Source organism: Passer montanus, unplaced genomic scaffold (assembly GCF_014805655.1).
Source record: "Passer montanus isolate IOZ18808 unplaced genomic scaffold, ASM1480565v1 scaffold31, whole genome shotgun sequence".
Classification (NCBI taxonomy): domain Eukaryota; kingdom Metazoa; phylum Chordata; class Aves; order Passeriformes; family Passeridae; genus Passer; species Passer montanus.
In genome coordinates, this window is record NW_024367819.1 from 3,840,381 (window position 1) to 3,855,572 (window position 15,192).

Consider the following 15,192-nt stretch of genomic DNA (forward strand, 5'->3'; position numbering starts at 1 on the left):
AACTAGTGTCATGTAGTGTGGAAAGTTGTTCCTGATGCCAGGAACCGATGGAAGATTTACACTGGCCTCAGGAGTTGTCATCTCACTGCAGTCTCCTGGAAACGGCTTACAAGAGGTTAAGTAAGCATCAGTGCACTGATGTCATTGGGGCTACCTCCTATGCAAACTCCTGACATGTAAAGCAATCAATCTGAGCCATAGTGCAAAAACTATTTCAAAATATGTTTTTCAACTTGATGGGTCCCGTACCAAGAGACTGTTGAAAAAATGACTTCTTAAATCTACAAAAATCCACTTTATGTTCTATGTAAAAGTAGATGAACAAACCATATTATTACTCCCTTTTTAAAGCAGATTTATTCCTCAAAGATTTTCTCTGGATGTTAACCTGACAGGACCAATTTATTACTGACCTGATGTAATAAGTTGTAAGCAATTAAACAACTATTGTGAAGCAGTCTACTCTGTCAGTATTCTCAACTTGCATTTAAAGAATTTATCTACTAAAATTGTAACCTAACAGTTACATTGACAGAATCATAACACATGAATACAGTGTCATAATCTGAGTAACCATTGCACAACAGAATTCCTCTGGTTGTGAGAAGAAACAAGCCATGTACTTAAATACTCATATTGTGTACACAGAGAAGATTCAGTGCACCCACTGTAGCCAGCTGGCTTCCCAGAATAATTCAGGAATCACTTCCATGAAGAAAGCTGGAAACCACTCTTCCAATAACATCCAGATATCAGAAAATCCTGTAAGACACAGAAATATATTACAATTTGACATAACTATAAAGAACTTATACTATGCATGGTAAATTTTTTCCTCAGCCAAAAGGACATTTCTTCATTTCTGCCAGCTTAATTTAGAGTAAATAGAATCATTATTATTATTAAACTACTACTCAACATATAATAAATTGAGAGTGGCAGTAGGAAGGACTATGTGACTATGAATAGCTTTCCTTAGGATCTGTATTTCCTAAACTTAAATAAAAAATGTATTTTGCAAGCATGAAAAGACCTCTATTGAGCTAAACTTATGCAGCAAAAGAAAAGCAGTAGGTTGTTGTTAAGTGTGACAATCTAATAAAGGGAATTTTTTATATCATCCAATTCTAGAAAAAAATCAAATATGCTTATAAACCTTTTCAAGGTTTTGAAAGCATTGCTAAAGCATGTCAAAGTAAAGATATGAAGTGTGCTTTCTGAGTACCAACAACCTATGCTTAGAGATGGTTTGACCATTATTCCTCATGCAAATTCTTCCAGCTACAGCATCTCAAGTGCTTCTTGAAGCAATATCTTTAGTGTCTGGTGACCTAAATAAATGGTAGTTGCATGTGTTGCATTTGCACATAATTTCTGGAAAAAAGTTTTAAAAAGGGAATTTAAGAGCATACCAGATTAATTTCTGTAGATATTAAAAAAAACAAAAAAGAAAGAAAAAAAGGTGTTTTTTCCACATAATATAAGAATTCTTGGGATGTTTTGCTCTATGAAATTGAAGGACCTACATAGTAGCTGAATAAATAACTAATTTTTATTGAAATTTCTGTCTACAATATGGATGCCCTAAGTTTCAGATTTTATATTTTTCAATCCTGTACTGTATTCATGTATAACTCTGAACTTCATATGGAGTCTCTTCACAGTTTAGTCAGATCAAACAATCCCTTCTCAGACAGAAGCAAGGTCGTCTCAGCCTCAGGCCAAAATGTATAAACAAAAGTGAATTGGAGGGGAGGGCAAACTGGGGAATGTGACTTCATTACCTGGAACTGTAATTGCACAATTAACCCCTGATATGCAAATACAGCAAACTCACATCTGTCTGAAAAACTGGTGACCATCATCCATCATGGGAGCAGCATCTATGAAGCTCCTGCACTGCCCAAGATGTAACCTTTGAAGGCCTTTCAATAAATACCTACTTTATTTTCTAACTCAGTCTAGTCTCTGTTCCAGGTAGTCTCTCCAAAGCATCAGTATAAACGCAGAATTACAATTCCCGAAGTCAGAGGCGTGTGGAATTAATTTCTATTTTCTGGTTTTGTATTCTGAAAATAATCTTTGCAGTCTATGGCAGGCCATTAACTACTTTGTCACAGCTCTGGTTGCATTTTTTTGTTCTCATCTCTTTCATGAAAATATTGTTTCTCATACTACCTTTTGTCTGACTTAAAAGTCTCTTTTTAACTTAGTTTTGCTATACATGATGAAATTGAATTTAAAAGCACGAAGCATCTAGGTGAAAGTAGAGAAAATAACCAGTAAGCTTGGTGGAATTTTATTTCAATGGATTTTCTGCCAGCTAACCATGAAACAAAAGTTATCAAGGCCAGAGAGAAAGTTTCAGTTTATCTTTTTTTTTTTTCCAAGACACAACAATGTGATATGTTAGTTCTACCAACTACTTTTTCATCTATTCATTGTTCCATCTACTCACATTTATTAACACATGAGTTTGGATTATTTCAATTCCTTGAATGAATGTTTTTATTGCAATTTTTATTACGAGTCCTATGCCTAAATTCCTTTTTCCTTCTATAATGATCATTACTGATGAGCTTGTATTGCTGATTTTTTCCTCATCAGAAATTCAGTGTATCTTCACGGTTCTTTTTGTGCTGCATATCTTATTCCAGTTTTCATAACCCTCACAGCTTGCTAAAGTACAAGTTTTATCTTCCAGTATTTAAATTACACGTAGTTCATTGTATCTTTAAACAGAAAGATTTCAACTTTAAATGATGTGAGCCAACAGCAAAAAGACTGTTATGATTGACAAAGAATTTTGGAACATTATATATAGGAATATGATTAAGAGTGATATAGAGAGTAAAACATGAATTAATTTACACACTTATTCATAGATATAGATATAGATACAGATATATGCTACATATATAGATCAGCCTTTACACATATAGATAAATAAAGGATGAACGGATTTATAGATAAATAAAGGATGAACCTTCATCCTCAAGATAGCAAATATCCTTAAACAGCTTCACCCACTAACATTAGCTTTATAATTCCTTGCAAGGAGAAAGATCATCATGAGATGGTCACTCTGTATAGGCCCTAAGAGCACTAAGTTCTTACAACAATGAATAAGAATGCTCTTTCCTTAGGACAGGTACTAGTTTTGAGCAGCCCTTTTAGTGCTTAGTATCCCCCTTCACTCTGTGGTGAGAAGAGCTGTTGGAGTGGTGTCACTACAGTGGTCCCACTGCAGCATCTCACTGCTGGTTTTTGCAGTCAAGATGAGGTGCTGGGCCAGGTGTGGTCAGACTACCATAAGTCCACGCGTAGTTAAAACAAATTTCAAATATTGTCTTAAACTATACACTGAATTTCAGCTTTGCTAAATCACATGAAGGGATAAAAAGTTCCTCTTTCACATTTCTCAGCAAAAAAGGAAAGAATTGTTGCTGCTCCAAGGTTATATGATTTCAGAATTTCATTTTTGTTATAAGAATACACAATAACACTGTCATTACTTTGTCTTGAAGTGATGTCAGGGAAGTATTGTTACAATATTTACACAGACCTTTACTAGACAGAACAGTTCCTTTTTCTGCTTTCTTTCTGTTTTGAACCTTTCAACAACACAATTTTACTTGCAAAAAGAATCGTGCTAAGTGACATTCAAGTTTGTACAACTTTTACAGGGCATCCATGGCATGACAACAAATTTGCAGAAAAGCAGTAGCAACACCTTAAAGCTTGTTTTGCATACAAGTGGCTTTTGGGAAAGCAGATATTTCAAATAGGTGGGTGCTTTAGCTTCTAATATTGATACAAATGATCCACTTTTAGGAAGAGACATAATCTTCAGATTCTTTTTTAAACCTCCTAATGTGAATGTTTCACAAGTTTTAAGACTTTTTTTGCCATGTTGTAAGTGTGATACCCAACTCAAAAGGCTACCTAGTCACTTCCTCACTGAAGGCACAGTTGTGCCCTGAAAATTTACAGTCTCTGACCTGTACATTGTTACTGATGCTGTCTGGGAGCTGCTCCTTGGGCACTCCACAGTCCTGCTCTCTCTTTCTCACACTTCTGCTTTCTCTTTCTCAGGAACACGGGCTTCTCCCTAGCAACGTCTCCTCAAATACTGAATATTGCAAAGACCTGTGAGCTCAATGTCTCTGGGCTCCCTGAGCCTCCTTTGGTGCCATGGGCCTTCACACAGCCTGGTCAGACCTACTACAGCAGGTAGTACAGCAGTAAAGGGAAAGATAGAGATTCCCCTAAGACAAGAATTAAATGGGTGCTGTCTGCCACAGGATCAAAACTACAGGGATGTCTGTAGTACCTGAGGGATAAGAGCTGGGAATAGGATCAGGTAGCTTTTGCTTAATCTGCTCATCCTTGTGCATTGATGCTGCTGTGCCACTAAGTGTGATTTATAAGTAATAGTCCTTGTCAAAAGGAAATTGCTGTTGTTTCTGGCCATGCATAACTTGTCAAAATTAAATACACACTTTGCACTAGGGATGCTGTCACCTCTGCTGCACCTCATTAGGCAAATTGAATTCATAAAATGTTAAATAAATGTTGGGCCTAAGCTTCCCTTAACCACAAAATTCAAGTCACCAAATTACTCTAATTGGGATATTTTTTGCTGGGAGTTCGTTTCAGAACTCTTCCAGTGTCAGTGTGTGTTGTCTACTCATGACTGCCTTTGGTGTGGGGCGTAGTGCTGCCTTTGCTCTCACCCCATGAGATCTGCAAGCCTGGCCTGGCTTTGAACATTCCAAGGAGCTGCACATGTGCAGCTTTGCCCCTGGATGTGACAGCTTTTTTGAGCTAAAGGCAAAGCTGCACAAAAAGTCAAGGTGCCAGATAGGCTCTATACACTGGTCTGGTGGAGTGAGGGTAACAGAGGCTTCTCCATGATTAAGGAAAAAACTGTGTGCAATATACTTAGATATAGACAGAGATGATATAGATACAGACATAAATACATAGATATAGGATATAGATATAGATAGATATAGAGATAGAATATATTGAAATAGAATATAAATGCATACAAATAGATATCTTAGTCTATATTAAAAATATGATTTTAATTTACAAATCTTATTTATAACAAGGTAGTTTTTCGTATGTTTTGACATCAGTCCAGCATGAAACCGTCAGTACAAACACCACTACACTAGTATGAGAAAATCAGGATAATTTAGAATGAGAAAAAAAGCATGGAATCATGTACGCATATAAAATCAGCTAGTGGGAATTCTCATACTAAATTTGTTAGAGACATAAGTTACGATGCTGGTTTGCGTGGACATAAAACAACATGTTTGTCATGGTAACCTTTTTCTTTCATAAAGTGGTTGCTATAGAACATAAAGGTAGGAAAAATTAACTACTTAAACTAAAACCAGCACAAATGACCACAACGAGAAATATAGGAAATTATATATTAAAAAAAAATAAAAGCTTATTTTACTGTGAAAGTTGTCAAATACTGGAAGAGGTTCCTCAGCTAGGTTGTGCAGTTCTCATCCCTCGATATATTCAACACTTGGCTAGATATTGTGTGGGACAAACTGTTCTAGTCAGAGGTGCTTGAGGAGGGTGACTGGACAAGATTGATAACAACTAACTGGGAGGACAAATGGAAAGCTTTCAGAAGGCCCAAAATGAGCTCCCAAGCTACTATGATTTAGGCTTTTATTTTATAAAAAATGGTGCTGTTTCACCTAAGTTTTATCTCATTTCCCACTATTCTCATATCCTTTTTCAAATGGAAACTGAAAAGATCTTCTTCTAGAAATTTGTTTAGAGAAAAAAAAAAACCTAAAGTACCAGTGTCACAGTCTGGACAATGATCTCCCTCACTCCCAAATGATAAAATCTGTAAGAACTAGGTCAAATCACTTCAATATTTTTTGTATTAAGACCACTTGATTTGACTTCCTAAGTACTATGCTGGAGGCACTGAGTAGACAATTACTAAGCTAGAGTAAATTTATAGGCTTGCCTTTGATAAAGTTTAATGACTAGAAATAATAATTACCAGTAGTAGTCAGCCAGGTCACCTTTACACATTTCCTGTGGTCATTTCCACAGTCAGCATTTGATTAATGTGAATTCATTGACCCTAAGGTAATTACCCAATCATTATCAGACAACAGAATTAACTTCAATAATAACTACCAATCAATACAATCACTAATGCAGTATGGCTCACATTAATGTTCCAACATTCAGACTAGTTTGCTTAATAACCACATCCAATAATCCTTGTCTGTGTGCTTCAGAATACCAAATTCTTAAAGGGATGCTTAGATTAAACATCTGTTCCTTCAAATGCAATAATTTGTACCTGACATATTAGGTTTTCCCACTTTTCAGTTGCATCTCAAAATGTGTATTGGTAAATGTCCAACAATGGAAATTAAGAGCACATGTGCAAGCAGGTTTAAAATTCAGTATACATTCACACTTACTCTCAAGTTCCCATCTGACATCAGTCTGTGGCTAGAGAGTGTAATTAATGATATTTCAGACTTCATCAAATCAGTAGAACTACTGACTAATGCATAAAGACAACTAACCATTTCATACAGGACTTCTTGAACACCCTGTTTTTTACAAGTTGCAAAAAAACCTTCTCATGCAGAACATTTGCTGGGTTGTCACTAAGATGTGCTTCATATAACTTGACATTCTTGAGTGAAGCTGAGCTTTCCTCCCCAATGAAACTTCTTCAAACTGAGATACAGTTAGCACCATGCTTCTTCTACCTGATTGCTCCAAGACCTGCAAAGATATCACCTCTTGGCTCTAGAAAATATTAAACTACTTTAGATACATGGACTTTGTGGGATTTTATATTTATATGGTCAAAATGCTGTGAATAGCTAATGAAATTTTACTTAATAAGTCTGAAGGTAAAAAAGGTAAAAAAAAGTCAATAAAGTTTAAAAACTTTGTTATCTAAAATATTTCTAATGTCCTTTAAATTATGTTAAAGATACATATAACACTTTGTATATATGTAGCTATTCATATAATGAAATTGTTGATTATAGAAAATTATTTACTTCTGAATACATTTTCTATTTAATGTTCCTTATATTCAGGGTTTTCTAGTTTAAAATTTTAAGTAGTTTTATAGAAAATACTTATAAAATGTATAATGAGCCATCCCTTGAATGAAAAGTTTATTTTTTAAATTTTAATTTCAATTTAAATCATTACTCCTAACACAAATCTATCTGAAAATACTACTAAAGGAACTCTCAGTTTATGCTAAGAAACCTGTGTTCTTTAAATTTAATTAATTAAGGTTTGGATTCTAATCTTATATTTAAAAACACCTTGCAATATTTCTTAATTTCTCTTAAATGTATGGCCTTAATATTGCTATTCCATGATATGAAAAGGTTTCAGAATAACCATGACTGTGTAGATACTTTCAGAAAGAGGCATTTATTTTTGAATGGAAGACCTTCGATATTAAACACATGAAATTTGAAAAACTTGAAAAATAGGAAGTATTTTAATTATGCTTGCCAGAAAACACACACATAAAAAATAGATTTGTTTAATTTACCCAGCCATAGAGTACAAACACTAAGAAAATTAGCAGCCTTTAATACAAATAACAAACAACAAAATATTAAATTAAAAAATATTTTAAGGCGAACAATACAAGTTTTGTTGTTAGTTTTTTTTTTTTTTTGGAAGCTCTATCAAATTATTTATATTTTAATTAACTGTGTTAATTGAAATTATAAGTTGATTTTCATTCTTTGTTTCAAAATATCCTCTTAAATTGCATTCTGAATCATAGTTCAATTAGTCTCAGAAAATATATTTCAATAAAAGCTATTGAAATATAAGGTAATTTCTATATTCCTTTAACAACTTTTCAGGCCTCATTTATGCTGTTTATTTATTACATATATACATTTATTACATACATACATTTATTATACTATCAGGACTACCTGAAGTGATAATTGCCTTCCAAACCTATGAAAACAGCCATTTGAGGAAAACGTTTTCGACGTTTTTCTAGGCAGAAGTCATTCTGCTAGTGAAAATTCACAACCAATTAGATGCTGGACCAGAAAAAGAGACTCTGTTATCCAGTTGCACTGTCCTGAAGATACATTTCTATTCCAGGGCCCTGTGTTGCTTTGTGAGGTAGCTGCGGGTCTGGAAGTCAGTATGCCAAGGACAGGGGTAAGTGGCATCAGGGTCACAAGTGCCACAGGAGACACCTGGCAGGGGAGCAGCACATACCAGCACCTCCACAGCACAAACCTGGTGGGCCTTGGGGGATGTCTGGGGAGGTTCCTTCCTGCAGGAACAATACTGTGCTATTCCCAAAGCCAGAGACTCATGGATTCCCCAGAGGTGACTCCTGCTGAGCGAGTAAGAGCTCACCAAGAGCTCACCCGCTGGAGAAGGCGATGCCATGGCCGCAGGTGCTGCATCACCACTGCCAGCTCACTGATGACTGCTCGGACACCACAGCCAGCGCTGTGATAGGAAACCACCTCTCTTCTCAACAGGAGGCATGAGTGAGCAGTTCCCACTTCCCTGGAGAGATAGAATTTTAGTAATCAGTGAGATAGTGAGTCAGAAATAGCTTGCAGCCAGAGGAGCTGGGAGCACAATGCTTGGATGAGCCCCTGTGGGCATTCTGAAGGACATGCTTTGTCCCCAGGATTGTCAGAATAAAATGGGAATATGACTGAGGTTAGAAACATCAGAGATTTTGAGTTAAGCTGCTATGATTTCAAGTAAGACTCATTATTTTGCATTATATTATATTTACAATGGAAATGCTTCAATAGAGCTTAATAACCAAGGTGTTTTAATGGCTTGATGAAGTATGAAATATATCTCCTTTAACAAAAATATTTTCTCAGTACTGATATTTTTTCTTCATTTGTAATCAGTACCTCTCTAGACACAAAACAGTGAAAAGAGTCTTGTTTCAGTTATCACCTGTGAAACTAAAATAATGATTACTTTTTAATTGTGAAGGATATTACAGAATTTCCAATATTTTTAAATACCGTTGGTTTAAGTTTTTTTTTTACATAGATGAAAAAATTATGTTATGTTGTACTACAAAATCTATTAACCACTGTTAAAAACAAGGTGAAAGCATCTTACAAGAATGTGTAACAAACATTTTGAAAAAGTGATTTTAAGTCTGAAACAGAAGCTGTACTCATAATTTCCAATATATTTCTAATTGTATTTTTTGTACAGTAAACCCCACTCTTAACAGCAGTGTGGCCTGTTATCCCCATTATCCCCAAAATGAATCAGTTGCAAACTGCAACAAAGTTAAATAGGAGCAGAATAGCTTGTGGTAATATTAAAAAGTGTCTTTTTGTTTTTTGAAAGATGTGTTCAGGTGGGGTCTTTACATTGCTAGAGTAAGTGATATGAGCATTCTGGAGGCAGAAATTAACTTCTCCCAGTGAAGTGCTTGGTGAACTTGCATTAATCCACTAATTTCTGTCACCAGGAGCATGAGGTAAATATAGTATGTCTCACCTGGATTATGCTCACTAGGAATAACACTGTTTCTTTCTCAGTACAGATGATTTTTTTCTTTTTTAAGTCGGTCTCCCACCTTTCATTTCCAAGTTGCAAAATAACATAATCCCCAATCCTCCACAGTTTTTTTTTTTACCAAACTGCAACGATGGTTAAATGACATCATTAAGATATCTTTGTACACCCAGACCAACCTCAGATACAATTTAACATTAATTTTCTCCCTATTCACTAGCACATCAGAATATTTGTTAATGAAGATGATCTTATTGCTTTGGTTCTTCTGTTCTGTCCCAATAGGCTTAAAAGAGCCTATATCCATTTTGTATAGTTGAGATCTATTTTATCTGATTAGTACAATCACTTGCCCTCAGTCAGAAACAGAAAATAAACTGACTCTGGTACAAATGCTGAAGGACAGTACAGGCAAAAAGAAAAATAGACCTGTCTGGTGGAATCTGTAATCCTGCCATCAGTATAGAGCTAAGACGCCAGAATGCATGTACAGAGGCCAAGATTTTCCTATCCAAACAGCCCTAAAATAAATTAATTTAAGGTCATGGTATTGGATTCATAAATAGGAGGCAGTAATCCATTTCCTAAGGCTGCAATAGGCTTCCTGTGAGACTGTGATAAAGCCATTTATTTCATAGATTTGGGAATGTATTCCCAGACATAGCCACAAATTTTTTCTTAACAATAGCACATACAATGCAGCAAATTGCTTAAAGGTAGACCTAAAGTATTAAAATACTTTACTGAATCAAGATTTTTAACCTGCAGTTTCCCAGATGAAGATAGCTCTTTTTCTCCCTCTACCAGGTCTCAACAGACTTGTTATCTAAATGCCCAGTTTTACTTGTGTGAAAAATCTTCATAAGTACAGACAAATTATTTAGCACAATTAATCCTGAGCTTATTTGTGTTGTACTTGACTTTCAGAACAAAAAATAATGGTGTACTTTTTCCATTCATTATAATACAGTGAACTTGATCTCATTAAAAAATGGCAGATTTAGCATTCAATTTTGTTAGAAGACCCTCTCCCAAAGTCTTATGTAGCCTGCGAGATAGGAAGGAACTAGTGAGGAGTAGGTTAGAGGATAAAGAAGTAACAATATCATTGTTCCAGACAGAGAAGTCTGAATTCAATGTGGGAACCGACACAAGCAAAAATCTATTTTAGAGCATCCCTTCCAGTAATAAAAATTGCTGTTTGAGGCCACCTTCTGAGATACTGCTAAAATAATTTCCTGTGATCTTTGAAGGTTGTTCTGTACAGATATATACACACACACATACAAAATTGTCTTGCATTGGAGGACAAAGCAATAAAAGAACAAAAAAAGACTTTGAAGTTTAAATCCTATATCTTGAATTCAAAACCACTATTCACTTTCCCAGCAAAGAACAGTCTTAAAAAAACCCCAATCATACAAGATACCCATCTTTTTTTCAGGAATATTAAAGGAATAATGAATTGCATGGATATTTTATCCTCAGTAAGTAGTTCAGACAAATAAGAAATTACCTAAACCTTAAAAATAGTTTGATTAAGCTATTAAGATGGAAATCATCACACTGAAATATCTCATCCATGAAACTGAGCATAAAAGTTATTTTGAAATTATTCTAGGAGAAAAATTATTTTTTCCAGTGACTTGAGGTTGAATTACCTCATGTTTGGTTTTAGTACTTAAGGCAGCATAGTGGCAAGACTGCAAAAGAAATGCAGGGATTTTTTTTTGTTTGTTAATTATCTTGAAATAGTCAAAGGTATTTATTTTCTGTCAGAAAGAACAGTCTGAGTCTGCCCACAACAGCAATTTTTCTTTCTGACCTGCAGTCTCCAGCCCTGCCAGACCATCGCATATGTAGGGGAGATTGCAATACTTTTGTCTGCTGTTGTTTTGCCAGGCAAATCTGGGCAGGCTGCCTGCAAGGTAGGTTATGCAGATGGTTGGTAGTCAGACACGAAATACTGGGTGCCAGCATTCATGGAACTCCAAAACTACAGTTTAGAAAGTAGACGTAGTAAAAATACAGAAAAATCACAAAACAGTGATAGAAGTGCTTTAGTGAGATGATTGATGTCATAGCAGAAACATGGTAAGAATTATACACACTGCATAATTACTGCTGCTGTGAGCCCTATGGAAACACAGATCCCCAAGAGGACTTGGGAGAATTAAGAGTATGCTAAGTGTAATCTCTGAACAGGGCCCTCCTGTGGGAAATCCACTTATTATCTCCTTGCAGGGTCATGTTTGCCAGCACACAGAACTGCCACCACATTGGTGGGTCTGAGCACACAGCACTCCATGATAATGCTCTTCTACCTACTTCTTCCAGCCCTTCTTTGCGCACACAATACGTCTCAGTCACTCCTGACAAAAACATAGCAGCTGTGTCCCCATTTCCTACAGTTTCCAAAGAGCAGAAAGAGTTGGACTGTCCCAGATGGAGGAGGAGCCAGGAGGCAAAGACGACCAGACAAAGGCATCATCCCTCACTAGTGGGTTACATCCCTAATCATGTAAGGCAGTCAGGTACAAGTATTGGAGGGCTTCAAGAGCACAGCAAGCAACAAACCAGGACTGGAGTCAATCCAGAGGGCCTGTCAGGAGCAAGATAAGATGAGGCCAAGAGGCAGGACTGGAGTTGCAACACAACTCTGAGAGATGCAACCTGAAAACAGCTGGAGTCAGGCTGCTACCAGTACAGAATCAAAGCCATGCCAAGAAGCAGAGCATGGACCGGACTGGAGAGAGACACACCTGCAGTTCAGCCCAGGGAAGAGCTGGAGGCCCAGGGCTGCTCAGAAGATTCCTGGGCTCACTGGTAGAAGGTGTGGGTGGTAGTACGAATCGGGGCTAGGCTAGGTTATTACGACCTGTTAGTGTCCTCAGGACACTGGCAACAACACCAAAGTGGCTAGGAAAATCATCCAAGAAGATGAAAGACTTCTCAACAACTGGGATATGATTTTAAGCATTGTTACATACTTCTTCAGAATGGTGGTTATATATTTCTTCAGAGTGGTAAATCAGTTTGAGTTTTGTTGTTCCCGTTTAAATCTGTGATCTTTACAAAAATAGAAAGCCCTCCTCAGTAATGAAGACATTTGTTAGGGCTGAAGGGCGATTAACTCTTTTTTCTAAATCCAATCACAGTTTCAATCAATTAACATAAAGCCTCAGGTGTTTCAGTCTGAACCAAGATATGGCTTAGACCTCACCTGGGCTGAAAATAAGGTATTAGTTCTTAACCTTGCCCACTCAGAATTCACACTGCAGACAAGGACATTCTGTGCCATGTGACTCTTCCTCCCACACAAGTTCATATGGACCTGTATGCTCTTTAGTCCACACAGACCAAACCTCAGACCTGAATTACTCCAACAGCATACTCCTAGTTTTGGGACCAGTGCCCTGGAATGGAGGCCATGTGTAACAATCTACAGAGTGTAAGTGAGGAGTTTTTCTCACTCCATTGTAGAGTTCAGATCTAGAGAGAGAGATGAAGAAGGGAACTTCCTCCATATTGTAGTTTGCTCTACTGTGAGTACCCAGTATTTTCTAAAACTAAGGAAAATTTATTGAAGGAAATTTAATAAAATCTGGCATTCTATAATGTGCTTTGCAAATCCCTAAAGGATTTATTTCATTACCACAAATTCAAATACATTTGTATTCATATGTTATTAAATGGCATTAATTTAAATTTACTTGATGTTTTCCATGCATCTCAATGTGTTACAAAATCATAGAAACTGTTAATCTCCCCCCTTACTACCTTTAAGCTACAGCTTTTTGCATTTGGACAGCAGCCTTTGGTAAATTTGTCTGCATTCAGTTACATGACAGTATCTACAGTCTGAGTTAGTACCTTGGCTTTATGATCTGAATTGCATAAGCAGCAGTCAATTTTTTATGGTTTTCTTGATTACATCTTTCCATTTCACACTTAATATACCATTGCTATAAAGGGTCACATTACACCATCCAGAGCCATTTTTTTTCAAACTATTTGCAGAATAGAGCACTGCATCTGTTCCTACGCAGTTGGCATTTGGATGTTCTGGCAATAGAAGAGTGTATCTCTTGCTGTTTGCATCTGTATGGCTTAAGATAAAAAATCCTACTAATGCAGATAAATCCTACTGATGCAGAATCTCTAGGCATGTAGGTATCTAAATGAAATAAATATCAACATTTTTGATTTAAAGACTAGATTCTGGCAAAAGAAAAAAATCATGGAAACAGCGGGTCCCCATGACAAAATTGCAATAAAGAAATATATCAAACCCAAATGTCAGGTAGCGTTTCAGCAAACATTAAAAAAATAACACTAGATTTTGTCTCTGAAATTCAAACTTTTCTGTGTATAATATGTACAGAATTAAAATTTTATTTCAATTTCAGCTGTAAGTCTCATGGCTTAAGTGTCCTTATTGATTACCCAGACCATCAAGTGTAGCTTCTACACCTTGACTGGATGACTCAAGCTTTTGAAGCAGGACAGTAATAAAGTAAGAGTTCTGAATACTAATGAAAGCATTTACAAAGTAAGTGTTCAGATGAATTTTATTTTTTTTTTATACAGTATTCAGGCAATTTTTGAGACTCAGATGCATTTTGGCAGTAAATACGAAAGGGCCAACATCCACCATGTGCCATGGCCCAGCAGACCTGCCTGCAGGCCAGCCAGGTCCATGCCCTTCAGCTCACAGAGGTTTTTTTGCAGCTTCTAAACCGCTATCACTCATCCAAGATATATCTTGTCTGTTTTTTGAGCTACTTGGTACTTTTCAGTTTCTGTCCTCAAGTTTTTGTGGTTCTTGGTGTTTCTAGAATGTGTTCTTCTTTGTGTTTATAAAAGAGAGGAAGCGAGGAAGCTTGTATGTCACCAGCTTGTCCAGCCATTCCCAGTACCCACCAGAGTGGACAGTGCTATCATTCAGCATGCATTGCTCTCACATCTCAGATTTTGAAGGAGTATACCCTTCTTTTGTGTAATGATGGTCTCAAATTAGAAATGCAGAAACATATCTGTAAAAAAAAAATAATCGAGGTCTTCAGACTGCCTACTGTCCTTTTGTATGTTTGTGTGGAATGTGTGTGAATGGGCAAAAGACGCAGATAATCAGCAAAACTTATGCTGATGTTTTTTAGGTCTTACTGGAAATAGTTTTGTATGAAGTTGACATGAAGCTTTGAAGACTTATGAAGCAAGTCATGTCTGGATACCAAATTAAAAACATTTTCTTTGTGACACTTCAGTCCCTTCCATATTGTGTTGTGGTGAGAATAAGCTTTAAAATTTGGCATCCGTTATGTTTCTTAATGACTTAAGCAAAAGACAAATTCTTCACTACACTTTTCATAAGCACAGGTGGAGAAAACATAAAATACAAATCACTCTGTTTTTCAAATGTAATAGAAGGAAATATCTTATAGTGGACATATGGAAAATTGCAGATAAATTATGAAGTTATGCTGCATTACAGTGGTGTACAGCAACACCAAAATGCAAATAAAAGTAAAAAAACCCCTAGGAACTTTTCAAAATGGATGCATAAAGAAAGAAAAATATAAGCTACCAGGGGTTAAAAATACTGTTTTTCTAAACTTT